The sequence below is a fragment of the Schistocerca serialis genome, chromosome 3, assembly GCF_023864345.2.
Source record: "Schistocerca serialis cubense isolate TAMUIC-IGC-003099 chromosome 3, iqSchSeri2.2, whole genome shotgun sequence".
In the NCBI taxonomy this organism is placed as follows: Eukaryota; Metazoa; Arthropoda; class Insecta; order Orthoptera; family Acrididae; genus Schistocerca; species Schistocerca serialis.
In genome coordinates, this window is record NC_064640.1 from 977,652,213 (window position 1) to 977,667,695 (window position 15,483).

Consider the following 15,483-nt stretch of genomic DNA (forward strand, 5'->3'; position numbering starts at 1 on the left):
ATACACTGTATGAATAACTGAAGTAGTACTGTTTACTTGGACAGTATTATTCCCCACACTGATTTATTGAAAGATTTCATTTTGGCTGAGAAAGTAAGTGTACTTTAAAACAACTGTATTTCACTTCTCCATGTATTTTACAAAAAGTTAATAGTTACCAGCATTTTCATGTACATTTAATCTGAAATAGTTGATTTTATTGTATCAAACTCCCTGGTTTGTACTGGGAGGGGATGAGGAAGCAGTGATGATGGCCCTACACTTTTGGTAGGCCTACCCACTGTTGGGAGTTGTGGCAGAAGCATGGTAGCTAGCTGGCTTATCATCCTCTGGTGGTGGTTGTGGTAATAGCTAATTGAATCATTATGAGCAGAGCAGATTCTGCTAGCATTGAAAACTATCCTTAGCCAAGGAAATTGGTGCATTTGTCCCCCATGTGACATCTGTATGGTTGTTACTATGCGTCCCATCCACCTTCTGAATAATGTGGCCCAGACAGCTGCATCTGAATGATACTGACATGTACATCATTGGACCCTGTGGCATCAGTAATGTCAGCATTATCCTTTACTGATAGTCACCTAACAACTCCATTGAACATTTTTTAGTGATTAATGTGACTCTATAGGAATGTGAAGAAGGATTAGAGCTACAGCATTAATTTTTTTCTGTCTGTGCTTTGAATGTTCTGGTTATTCATTCTGCCCCATCATTGCATCAGAGGTTGAAAAGGTGCATATTTTAAAGGGACAGTGTTTGAATTGATGGGAAATGAATTGTAAGCCATTGTTTCAGACAATTGTGTTTGGCAACTATTCAATTGTGAATATCTTTGATAAGGCCTATGTAATAGCATCAGTGATAGTTTTGGACACCATATTACTACCATGTGGGTATTTGGGTATATGTGTACCTTGACCAAATACACTGACATCTGAAAGAGCCCTACCAAGTAATATGAATACATTACTATGGCTTATTTGGAAATGATCATGGTAAAAAAGTGGATGGGGTGCAGCCTTATTTCTCTACAAGAGTAACACTTACAAATCATTTGCTTAATATCAGAGGGTTCATCCACCCAATAAACATTTCTGAGCATTGCTGGTGAATTAAATAAAAATTTACTTTCTACAGGAAATCATATAACTTTCTTGGCAAATGCCTTTCCAAGATTGATGTCTGAAATTCTCCTCTGTGATAGAGACAAGAGGGAGTTGAGTCAATAATTAAATCGCTGAAGACTAAGGATTCTCATGGTTATGATGGAGTGTCTAGCAGAATATTAAAGTACTGTGCTGTACATATTAGCCCTGTATTTAGCCATATTTGTAATTTTTCCTTTAGGAACGGTCAGTTTCCTGAGTGATTACAGCACTCAGTAGTAAAGCCACTTTATAAAAAGGGAGAAAGAGATAATGTAGATAATTTTAGACCTATTTCTATGCCACCAGTGTTTGCAAAAATTACTGAAAAGGCTGTGTACGTAAGGATAATTGATCATTTCATATCACAAGATTTGCTATCAAATGTACAGTTTGGCTTTAGAAGTCAATTAATGACTGAAAATGCTATATTCTCTTTTCTCTGTGAGATACTGGATGGGCTAAACAAAAGGTTTCAAATGCTTGGCATAATTTTTGATTTAACTGAGGCATTTGATTGTGTTGGTCACAAAATATTGCTCCAGAAGTTGGATCATTATGGAATACAGGGAGTAGCTCACAACTGGTTCATCTCTTACTTTAGGAACAGAGAGCAAAAGGTCGTTATTTACAATGTTGATAGCTGCTATGTGTTGGGGCCACACCTGTTCCTTATTTATATAAATGATATGCCCTCTAGTATTACAGGTAACTATAAAATGTTTCTGTTTGCTGATGACACTAGCTTCATTCTAAAGGATGTTGTGTGCAACATTGGCTCAGTTTCAAATAGTGCAGTACATGGCGTAAGTTCATGGCTTGAAGAAAATTAACACTAAATCACAGTAAGACTCAGTTTTTACAGTTCCTAACACACAATTCAACAAAACCTGACGTTTTAATTTCACAGAATGGGCATATGATTAGTGAAACTGAACAGTTCAAATTTCTAAGTGTTCAGGTAGATAGTAAGCTGTCGTGGAAAGCCCACGTTCTGGATCTTGTTCAAAGACTTAAAACTGCCATTTTTACTATTCGAATGGTATCAGAAGTGAGTGCTCGTTTGACATAAAAATTAGTATACTTTGCTTATTTTCATTCGTTTATGTCATATGGTATTATATTTTGGGGTAACTGTTCCCATTCTAAAAGGATATTTTTGGCTCAGAAATGGGCAGTTCAGGCAATAAGTGGTGTAAGCTGACGAACCTCTTGTCGACACCTGTTCATGAGTCTGGGTATTTTGACATTGGCCTCTCAATATATATGTTCCTTATTGTCATTTATTGTTAACAACATTAGCTTGTTCCCAAGAATAAGCAGCTTTCACTTGGTTAATACTCGGCAGAAATCAAACCTGCCTTTGGATCGGACTCCCTTAACTCCTGTGCAAAAAGGTGTGCAGTACACTGCTGCATCCATTTTCAATAAGCTACCACTCAAATTCAAAAATCTTAGCAGTAATCCACGCACTTTCAAATCAAAACTGAAGAGTTTCCTCGTGGGTCACTCTTTCTATTCTGTCGAGGAGTTCCTTGAAAAATTAAGCTGATTCTTATTGTATTCTTGATTGCATTTACTTAAACTTATGGATTTACTTTTTTTGGGTTCATAAACATTTATTTTGATTTGTTATTGCTTTTATGTTGTAATTTCATGTAATGACATGTTCCATGACCATGGAGATTTGCTCCTCAATTTGTTCCTATGGAACTTGATGTGTAAATAAATAAATAAATAGAAATATTGGCAGTTGAGATTTTATACATATGTTATCCTGAATAGCCTTTGTGCCTTTGTATAGGACTGCCAAAAAGTTTTGTGAAGGACCTACAGAATAACAATGTCTATTGGTTGGTGTTGTGGCCACTAGTACTTCTTGTACAATTGAAAATGTATGTTTTGATCTTAAAGGTCATGTAACTTAAACTGTTTAATGTTTGAATGAATTCACCTATGCAGTACTTGCACTTGGACTTGGTCCAGATTTGTTAGATTTGCATTAATTTGTGCCATAACAAGAACCTATCTACTGCCATACTAAGACCAATATCAAGCTGGAAACCTACTAGTTGTAGATTGTCAAGTTCTAAGAGTTAGCACTGGAAGTCAGGAAAGAGCATCAGTATTTGCATATTTCTCAGTTGGTCTGTAGTATAGTATATTTGTACAAGCTGATAAATAATGCCCATTGCTGTAATCTTTGCACTTTTGACTGTGTAATAGTGTTATCTGAGCCAAAAAAGTTATGACCAATGGTTTACTGTCAGTAATAAGGTTAAATGTTACTCTTTATAGATATACATGGAATTTCTGTATAGCATGTATGATACTTAGTGCATATTTTTCAATTTTTGAATAGTTAACATGAGCTAAGTTTAGTGCTTTAGATACATATATAATAGGGTGTTTGCTACCATCCAGATTTTTTGATGGGAGAACTAAGACTTTCCTACGAGGAGAAGCATCAGTTAGTTTATTTAGTTATTCATTCTAAAATCTTTCCAGATTGTGGGCTACATCATTAATTTACAAATATTATGTAATAGTGTGTGCATAAACACAAATTTGCATGCAAGATGATTTTTGCCTTTATCTACAAAAGAGTTTTCACTATTTGCAGTAGATGATGTTGCACTTTACTGTTTCAAGTCTCTCATATTTCACATACTGGCACTCTTAATTCTGTTACTGAAGACAAGAAGCAGAAGTTTTAAATTCTACATTTAAAAATGTATTCATGCAAGAGATACTACTGTACCAATTTTGGACCGCTGCACAGACTCACAAATGAGTGATATCTATATTAGCACACTGAGCAGTGAAAAACAATTGACACTACTTAAAGCAAACAAGGTACCAGGCCCTGACTGAATTCCACTTAGATTTTACATTGGATAGACTTTTGCTCATATTTATTGAGAATCACTTGCACAGTGAATAGTCTCATGTGACTGGAAAAAGAGTGTGGGTAACTCATGTTTACAAAAAATATAATAGATCATATGCATAGAATTATAGACCAATATCCCAGTTGCCCATCTGTTGCAGGATCCTAGAGCATATTCTAAGCTCTAACATTATGATTTTCTCTCAAAGGATCAGCATGGATAGTCTGTTTGAAATTAATTTAGGGCTGACAGATGTGAATAAAATAGTGAGGTAAGGCTTATGAGGCAGGCACAGCACATTCAACCTATACCATGAGACATGTAGCCACAGCAAGCACCTATGGTTGACAGACCTTTGCTCCCACCACTGCAACACTTCTTGATTGCACTATGTTACAGTTTCAAGTGGTTCGCTGTCATTTGAGATTGTTCATTGTGTACTGAGATTGTTTTTTCCCTTACAGTTGCTGTGTTAATATTTTATCTGTTATTACTGTTGTTTGTTGTGTGATACTGAACAGTGTCAGGAGCAAGTTCTTGAAATGCTATTAAGTGGAAATGTTCAACATCACGCTTTCAGAAAGAGGATTGCCGTACAATGTCAGTCAAAAAACTTATTTGTGTGTTACATGCCTATACTGTCAAAAATTGTTCTTGATAAAGTTCTCAGTCATTCTGTTGTTGTTGACAAGACATCTACCATGGCAATGTGAAAGAAGATTATTGGCTTGAGTATCGAAACATCTAAGTGGAACTTCTGGATCTAATATCTCTCCATAAACCACATTTCCCCATACACAAAGTTGAGAGACTGGCAAAAACATATGGCCATATAGTAATTATGCTGGCATCTAGTCACTGCCATTTCAGCTCAATAGAAATGATATGGACATCGCCAGTATAAATAAAAAAATATCTTGTTTGCAGTTGAGGTACTCCTCAATGAAGCTCTTAGGAGGCTGGTTCAAATGGCTCTGAGCACTATGAGACTAAACATCTATGCCATGGTGAAGCTATAAGGAAAGTCACCTCAAAAGACTGGAAGAAAGCCATCTCTCTTATGCAACCCATCATGGAAGATTCATGGCAGCGTGATGTTTTATTTAAAAATTTCAGTATAGAGAATGACACATTAAAAATGCAGTTATAGTGGTACTTCAAGTATGTGTGATAGCAATGAGAGTTATGTCTATAGAGTTTTCTCATTTTCATCACAAAAAAGATGCACAGCTGGATTCAGATAAATGTTTGGTGCATGCACTATAAGTACCTGCACAGTAAAATTATATATTTGTAAATTTTGACTGTTAAGGGGGGAGTTGTTAGCAGCAACTGTATCTGAATGAAGTTCATCTCAGCAATACTTTCATAATCACACAAAATAAATCTCTACCATACCATTATAACAGTTGTAAAAATAATTTTTATCACCACCATCCATCTTTCTATCAAACCAGTAAGATAGCTCAGCTCTCCTCAATTATCAGCATCATTTTTTGTTATGTCAGAAGCAAGTAGGAAGTTTGATCAGAAAACACAATAGCAGATTAAATATAATTTTAGCGTATCAGTGACCTTGACATAGTGGTAACACTTGTTCCCGTCAAATCACCAAAGTGAAGCACTGTTGGGCTTGGCTACTACTTGAGTGGGTGACCGTCTGGGTCTTCCGAGCACTGTTGACAAGCCGGCTGCGTTCAACCCTTGTGAGGCCAATTGAGGAGCTATTTGACTGAGGAGTAGGGGCTCCAGTCACAAAACACAACGGCCAGACACACACACACACACACACACACACACACACACACACACACACACACACACAGGGTGTTACAAAAAGGTACGGCCAAACTTTCAGGAAACATTCCTCACACACAAATAAAGAAAAGATGTTATGTGGACATGTGTCCGGAAATGCTTAATTTCCATGTTAGAGCTCATTTTAGTTTTGTCAGCATGTACTGTACTTCCTCGATTCACCGCCAGTTGGCCCAATTGAAGGAAGGTAATGTTGACTTCGGTGCTTGTGTTGACATGCAACTCATTGCTCTACAGTACTAGCATCAAGCACATCAGTACGTAGCATCAACAGGTTAGTGTTCATTACGAACGTGGTTTTGCAGTCAGTGCAATGTTTACAAATGCGGAGTTGGCAGATGCCCATTTGATGTATGGATTAGCACAGGGCAATAGCCATGGCGTGGTACGTTTGTATCGAGACAGATTTCCAGAACGAAGCTGTCCCAACAGGAAGACATTCGAAGCAATAGATTGGTGTCTTAGAGAGCATGGAACATTCCAGCCTATGACTCATGACTGGGGAAGACCTAGAATGATGAGGACACCTGCAATGGACGAGGCAATTCTTTGTGCAGTTGATGATAACTCTAATGTCAGAATCAGAGAAGTTGCTGCTGTACAAGGTAATGTTGACCACGCCACTGTATGGAGAGTGCTATGGGGGAACCAGTTGTTTCTGTACCATGTACAGCGTGTGCAGGCACTATCAGCAGCTGATTGGCCTCCACGGGTACACTTCTGCGAATGGTTCATCCAACAATGTGTCAATCCTCATTTCAGTGCAAATGTTCTCTTTACGGATGAGGCTTCATTCCAACGTGATCAAATTGTAAATTTTCACAATCAACATGTGTGGGCTGACGAGAATCCGCACGCAATTGTGCAATCACCTCATCAACACAGATTTTCTGTGAACGTTTGGGCAGGCATTGTTGATGATGTCTCGATTGGGCCCCATGTTCTTCCACCTATGCTCAATGGAGCACTTTATCATGGTTTCATACGGGATACTATACCTGTGCCGCTAGAACATGTGCCTTTACAAGTACGACACAACATGTGGTTCATGCACGATGGAGCTCCTGCACATTTCAGTGAAAGTGTTCGTATGCTTCTCATCAACAGATTTGGTGACCGATGGATTGGTAGAGGCGGACCAATTTCATGGCCTCCAGGCTCTCCTGACCTCAACCCTCTTGACTTTCATTTATGGGGGCATTGGAAAGCTCTTGTCTACGCAACCCTGGTACCAAATGTAGAGACTCTTAGTGCTTGTATTTTGGACAGCTGTGATACAATACGCCATTCTCCAGGGCTGCATCAGCGCATCAGGGATTCCATGTGACAGAGGGTGGATGCATGTATCCTCGCTAACGGAGGACATTTTGAACATTTCCTGTAACAAAGTGTTTGAAGTCACGCTGGTACGTTCTGTTGCTGTGTGTTTCCATTCCATGATTAATGCGATTTGAAGAGAAGTAATAAAATGAGCTCTAACATGGAAAGTAAGCATTTCTGGACTATATATATATATATATATATATATATATATATATATATATATATATATATGTTATGTGGACATGTGAGCTCTAACATGGAAACATGGAAAGTAAGTATTTCTGGACAATGAGCTCTAACATGGAAAGTAAGCATTTCTGGACAAATGTCCACATAACATATATATATATATATATATATATATATATATATATATATATATATATATATATATTGTCCAGAAATGCTTACTTTCCATGTTTCCATGTTAGAGCTCACATGTCTACATATGTCCATATATGTCCATATATGTTATGTGGACATGTGAGCTCTAACATGGAAACATGGAAAGTAAGCATTTCTGGACAATATATATATATATATATATATATATATATATATATATATATATATATATATATATGGACATTTGTCCAGAAATGCTTACTTTCCATGTTAGAGCTCATTTTATTACTTCTCTTCAAATCACATTAATCATGGAATGGAAACACACAGCAACAGAACGTACCAGCGTGACTTCAAACACTTTGTTACAGGAAATGTTCAAAATGTCCTCCGTTCGCGAGGATACATGATGCATCCACCCTCTGTCGCATGGAATCCCTGATGCGCTGATGCAGCCCTGGAGAATGGCGTATTGTATCACAGCCGTCCACAATACAAGCACAAAGAGTCTCTACAATATATATATATATATATATATATATATATATATATATATATATATATATATATATATATATATATATAGGCCGACAGGAACATATTTTAATCAGTAAAGTAAATATGTCGTGTGACTAGGACCTCCCGTCGGGTAGACCGTTCGCCAGTTGCAAGTCTTTCAATTTGACACCACTTTGGCGACTTGCACGTCTATGGGGATGAAACGATGATGATTAGGACAACACAACACCCAGTCCCTGAGCGGAGAAAATCTCCGACCCAACTGGGAATCAAAACCGGGCCCTTAGGGTTGACATTTTGTTGCGCTGACCACTCAGCTACCGGGGGCGGACATCAGTAAAGTGATGACACTTGAAACTTCTGGGCTGATAGACCATGGTCAATGTATAAAACTCTCCCCTGACATTTTCTCTCTGATTGCAGGAGACATCCTCGTACGATGTCTCCTGCAGTCAGAGACGAAATGTCAGGGGAGAGTTTTATACTTCAACCAAGGCCCACCAGCCTGGAAGTTTTAACTGAAGACAGTACTGGCTGTGAAAGCCTACACTGTATGATCAAAGTGATGACAGTTCATGATTTTAACACAGACGGGACATTAATCACTAATGATGGTTTATATTTTTTGAGGAGGGCTGAGAACTTTTCTTAGCCATGCCAACTGTTACTCTGCGGCATTCTGTAACTCCCTATAGCATATGACCTAGTGATTATATACACCAGAAGATGCGACTTAAAAGTTGCGAAACCGGTTGCGAGGTTCTTTAATTAACTTGAATATATACAGCTACAGTGGACTATGGACTTTTCATTAGGTTTTATACTTTAATAGTTTTAATGCCAGTATTTAAACACCTGTCGTAATGTATGAATTCCAGAATGAAATTTTCACTCTGCAGCAGAGTGTGCGCTGATATGAAACTTCCTGGCAGATTAAAACTGTGTGCCTGACCGAGACTCAAACTCAGGACCTTTGCCTTTCGTGGGCAAGTGCTCTCTCAACTGAGCTACAGAAGCACGACTCACGTCTGGTACTCACAGCTTTACTTCTGCCAGTATCTCGTCTCCTACCTTCCAAACTTTACAGAAGCTCTCTTGCGAACCTTGCAGAACTAGCACTCCTGAAAGAAAGGATATTGCGGAGACATGGCTTAGCCACAGCCTGGGGGATTTTTCCAGAATGAAATTTTCAATCTGCAGTGGAGTGTGCGCTGATATGAAACTTCCTGGCAGATTAAAACTGTGTGCCCGACCGAGACTCGAACTCGGGACCTTTGCCTTTCGCGGGCAAGTGCTCTCCCAACTGAGCTGCAGAGTGAAAATTTCATTCTGGAAACATCCCCCAGGCTGTGGCTAAGCCATGTCTCTGCAATATCCTTTCTTTCAGGAGTGCTAGTTCTGCAAGGTTCACAGGAGAGCTTCTGTAAAGTTTGGAAGGTAGGAGACAAGATACTGGCAGAAGTGAAGCTGTTAGTACCGGACGTGAGTCGTGCTTCGGTATCTCAGTTGGGAGAGCACTTGCCCGCGAAAGGCAAAGGTCCCGAGTTTGAGTCTCAGTCGGGCACACAGTTTTAATCTGCCACGAAGTTTCAATGTATGAATTGTGAATCAATTATGTGTAGGCGCCCCAGTGGTCCAGGTCGCATACGGTTGACTGGATGGCCGAGCGGTGACCTCTCCAGTTGGCAGGATGCTAGGAAACGACTGTCTACGTGTCAGAAACGCCAAAGAAACATTATTAATTCATAACACCTTTATTCCTGCCGAGTACAATGTGGCTTGATGATATCAACGACCTTCCCCGAGTCCTCGCTGATGCATAGCGATGACACCAGATCCGGGCCGCACAGTCTTGCTAGCACAGTGCAGCATGCTGTGATGTAGCGGAGGAATGTCCTTACTTCGGCCACGTGTGGCCGGCGGCGCCCGGCTGGGCGGCCGGCTCGGCTGCGGACACCAACCTGCTGCGCACGGAGCCTGTGGGTTGGAGTCCCGATGCTGTCGGCACAAGAGGCATTCTCATAGTGCAGAGTGTACTCTATCCCACCCCATCTTCTTCCCTGCTCCTCCTGGTGGCTCGTCCACGGTGGACGGGCAGAACGGGCTGCAGTCCCCCAGCGTCGTTGGCTCACTCGGTTGTGACGGCGGATGCACAGGGCCTAGGCCCCGTATGATCTTGATGACGGCTCACTGATGTGGTCAGCATTGGCGGCGAGTGAGTCTGCTGTGATGTCTGCTAATCCTGGGTTGATGATTGACAGCGGCAGCAGAGAGAAACAGAGCTGGTACTGTCCCCTCATGTCTGCTGCTGGATGGGCCGCCCTTACTGCAACATCTCCTTAATAAAGATTAATATGTCGATCACTGAGCTGAGTGCTATGCAGCGACCCAGTACACATCTAACTGCAAGTCTAACTGTGAGTGCCTTGTTGCTATCAAAGCTGGCGTATTTAAAGGAAGCACGAGCGACGTTCTGACATCATGCTCATTTGTAATGAACACATTCGTTCCACTTATACTGCTGATTCATATGTTGTACTCGCCCCTTAGGTGTTCTTGCGACAGAGTTACGTGTTGTTACAGCAGACTTACGTGAAGTTGTGAAATGCAATACAGCTGACGCTGTACCTCTGTCTTGCACTCTACGAAAGTCTCCATCTAACACAAACCTGCATGCTAAGCAATTCTATCTTGCCTGTTGTACGTAACCAGGCCATTGCCCCTGCGTGATGACACATTCCGATATATGTGCAATCCTCCTACCTCTTGGGTAACGTACTGCCTCTGACTGTCAGCGTAGGCAATGAAACTTTGACAATATTCCACGTTTCCAACTCTTTACCATTCTGCGACACTAGACATCCCCCCTCCTTTAAGAAAATTCGTCCCGAACTTTGCAATTCTGGACTTACTGGTTGTGCACGCCATACTTCCTTATACTCTACAGGTATCTTACAACTACTCCTTTAACATTGTCAAACTTTGCTGGCCGAGGTGACTGAGTGGTTCTAGGCACTACACTCTGGAACCACGCAACCGCTACGGTCGCAGGTTCGAATCCTGCCTTGGGCATGGATGTGTGTGATGTCCTTAGGGTAGTTAGGTTTAAGTAGTTCTAAGTTCTAGGGGACTGATGACCTCAGAAGTTAAGTCCCATAGTGCTCAGAGCCATTTGAACTGTCAAACTTTCTTATCCGCTAATAATCTATTTACACTTAATACTGATTCCAATCTTATCATTGGTTATCTATTTATATTACGTTCCACTATTCCCGATTCATCCCATAGGTAGTTGATGTTTGGTTATTATTTCAGAATGAGACATCTTTTTCCGTATACAAATGTAAGTTGCACAAATAAACACTAGAACTAAGATTATGCTAGTCATTGACGCACCAAATATAATTGTGTTTTGCTTATGTTTCTCCCGATATTGCTGCACGCGCTGCAGTAGTTGATTAACTGAAATCTGCTCTTCTTCTGAGATAATCAGGCTATCTAAAGATTGTAGCAATGTGGGATTCAAGGACTCAATAATAAACGTTAGGTTCTGGCGAGGCAATATATGTGGTGGTTCCTCTGGATAATACAAGATAGGCTGTGTCACGTTAATCATTGTTGTACCCGTGTAAGTAGCTGGTAGGTGAAAATGCTTCCCCACTATTTCACATCCAGTGCCATCAATCAATAACCCACTGCCCTTTAATTCAAGCTTTGATATATCCGTCAATCTACCATTTCTGCAACAAGTGACAACTACGGTCTCTAGTTCAAACACAGAGTAAATCCAATGTTCCCCAACTTTCTAAAATTTCGGTCTCGGAAGTAACACCTTCTTTTCGCATTCTAAGGTTCCCATATTCCCCAAGACCAACTGCATGTCACGTGAATGATTGTGGGTTGCCACCACCTTTGGTGGACAAATAAAAACACTTCCCCGGAACAGTCTGTCAAATCTTCTGTAGACATTACCACATGAGCACTCCTCTGTCTTGACACTAACAACACTTCCCGAGTTTGCACTTGCACTCACTTCCCAAGCATCTAATTGGATACGGGTCTACCATATAACACTGGTACCGCAAATTGATACCCGTCATTGGTATTTGCATTTCTACGTGTATACTCGCCTGATCCACAATTACTCTCTCTTTAGACATGCGATAGAATAACGGTAAATTCCGCTTCACCGGAGGCATGACATGATGCACTCCTTCCGAGAATTCTTTCTGCACTTTCAGCAATGCCTTCAGCATCTGATCTGGACCTAACAAAGTGGCACTTAATTGCCCATGCACTGCATGATGCACAGCTTCATATAACACTTCCACTTCGACACGCGTATCATCCACCCTGTCTGCTAATACCCTCAATAAAGCTGCTACTTGTATTTTCCTGTCTATTTGGCTCAATCTCGCCCGTATAGCCTCTATATCCCCATTCAACACTTTCCTGGTATTTGCTGTATACTTTTCCAGGTCTGACGTCAACTTCTGCACTGTTCTAGTGACATTCAATCTCCCCTGCTCCATAATACCTATACGTGTCGTGTGCCAATCTACTTTCGACTTTGTCTCCTCCTCCAACTCCTGCATCTCCCCCACCATACTATTTAAGCTCCTTATATCTTCCTCGTCCGCGTTTCCAAACACTGTTTTCAGCAATTTTCCCCCTGCATCCAACCACCCTTGTTTCCTGCGAACGAGCGTTTGCGGGACCATTTCCGTTACTTGTTGCAGCTGCCTTCTCAGCTTTTTGTGTGAGAGCTTCAATTCCTGATACTCGTTCCGTATGTCTTGAAACAACCCCTCCTTCTCCGTTGCCGCCTGTAGCGCCGTAAACCTATCCTGTAGTGTCCATACATCATTCCTCACTCCCCATATATTATACATGAACACAATTGTCCACCTGCGGCTTGACAATACCACATCTAATTGTCTTGCAAACAAAATTCCTTTACCTAGTGGTTGCATCTGCACCACCTCTCCTCTGCAACAGTGTAGCAGTACCAGACGACGAAAAGTTTCCTGGGCCACATCCTGGCATGGCACCTGAAGGAAAAGGAAGCCATGTTAATCGCTCCCTTCCTTACCACGTCTAAATCACCCAAATGACAAGTAAAAACTACACATACCCTATTACCTAATAACAATAAATATGACATGTTCCTCCCTGAGGACACTTAATCTACTTATCCCTAGACCAAAGTGCGTAAGGAACATTCCTCTGCTGTTCTTTTAGCTTTGGTACCTTCACACCCTTTGTTACTGCGGGAGGAATCTGCGGTAACATCCACTGCGCCCTTAAACGGCTCAATCCTACTCACATGAACTACTGACGACTTGGTTAGTAACTGCAACTTTACGTTCACTGGAGACACTATTTCATTTACCTGATACGGTCCAGAATATTTCGTCAAAAACTTCTTCGTTTTACCCTTCGGAACATAAAGATTAGCCAACAATACCCATTGACCAATTCTGTATTGCAGCAGTTTACCTGTTCTTTGCCCAATACTCTCTTGTTTCTCCAAAGCTTTAGTATTAGCATGCCATACACTTTGCCAAATCTCTCTCAATTTCTTGGCGAAATTCTTCACTGACTCATCCTGTGAACCTACCTGAGGTTTGAGCACATCAAATGTTGATGGCATTTTCCAACCATAAATTACCTCATACAGAGAGAGCCCCGTTCCTGTATGAACATTCACGTTATATGTACTTGTCAACAGATTTAAATACACGTCTCAATCCATGTGTTCTGAATTTATGTAATGACTAATCATCTTAACTAACGTCCTATGAACCCGTTCTGTTCGTCCATTCGACTGAGGATGAAATGGGCTTGTCCGCAATTTCTTAACTTTCAATAAATGGCATAACTGCTTCATCAGCTCTGACATAAAGTTACTACCCTGATCTGTAATTATAGTATCAGGCACACCATACTTAAGCAACCAGTTATTTACTAAGGCTTGTGCAACAGTGCTTGCCTTCTGATCTGGAATAGCTACCATTACCAGGTATCGGGAAAAATGATCTAATATTGTTAATATGTATTGATTACCAGCTTGGGTGTTGTTAAATGCCCCGATTACGTCTAATCCAATGAATGCGAACGGACTATCCGCTTCAGGTAGTCCCTGTAACTGAATTTTCTGATGACTTAAATCTGCTCTCTGTGCACACGGTATACAATTTTGCACATACTGCTCTACATCATTGTGATGTGTCTTCCACCAAAACCTTTCAGCTACCCGTCTATCAGTCGTTCTTTTACCACCATGACCCAACAATACATGGTCGTGCGCTTGTTTCAACACTTCTTCCCTCAGGTACTTCGGTACTACGAGACATAGTCCGCACTTCGTCTTCCTGCAAAGCAACCCATCCTGCATTTCAAACAGCGGTTGCATTTGGAACAATTGACACTCTCTGTCATTGGCTTGCGCCTTTATCCACTCCTTCTCACTTATGCCCACAACTTGTACACCTGCTATTTTTCTACTAAGCGCATCTGCATTCGTATGTTTTACCCCTGGTTTGTGAATTTCCTCGTAGTCAAATTCACTTAGCTTCTGTGCCCATCTTGTTAAATGACTCGAAGGATCTTTCAACCCCAACAACCATTTCAATGCTGCGTGATCTGTAATCACCTTGAACTTACACTCATATAAATAACAGCGTAAATACGAGATACCGTAAATCACAGCTAACATTTCTTTCTCTGTAGTTGAATAATTCTTCTCTGCCTTATTCAGTTGCCTGGAAGCATAAGCCACTGGATGTTCCTGTCCATTAACCCTCTGAGAAGGAATACAACCTACAGCAATATTACTAGCATCACAAGATAGTATGAACTCTTCTTCAAAATTAAGAAGTATGAACACTGGGTCTAATGTTAGTATCTGTTTGAGCTTCTCGAATGCCTCCTGACACTGTGCTGTCCATTCAAACTTAGCACCTTTCTTTAACAATCTCGTTAATGGATGTGCAATTTCCGCGAACCCCTTTACATATGGTCTGTAGTAATTACATAAACCGACATATTACTGAACTTGTTTAGTGGTCTGTGGTACTGGAAAACCATGCACAGCCGACGTTAGACGAGGATCCATTCTTACCCCATCCTGACGGATAATATGCCCAAGATAAGTCACTTGCGTCTGAGCAAACTGACATTTCTCGACATTAAGCTTAACATTTGCCGCTCTTAGCCTACTAAATACTTCGTTCAGCCATTCCACATGCTCTTCTATATTACAAGAAAAAGTAACAATATCGTCAAGGTATACCATAGCAATCTTCGGTTTCAGTCCCCAAAGCACACCATCTAACAGACGCTGGAAAGTAGCAGGAGCATTTTCACCCCAAATGGCATTCTGCAATACTGAAAGTGACCAAGGCTTGTTGTAAAGGCCGTCTTCGGTCTATCCTCGGGAC

At 40.8% G+C, this 15,483-nt stretch overlaps 1 protein-coding gene across 1 annotated transcript in view; it reads left to right on the forward strand.

The window, feature by feature from the left end:
- Positions 1 to 15,483, forward strand: part of LOC126471415 (uncharacterized) — a 491,821-nt gene that overhangs the window by 430,769 nt on the left and 45,569 nt on the right. The gene's annotated exons all lie outside the window — the stretch shown is intronic.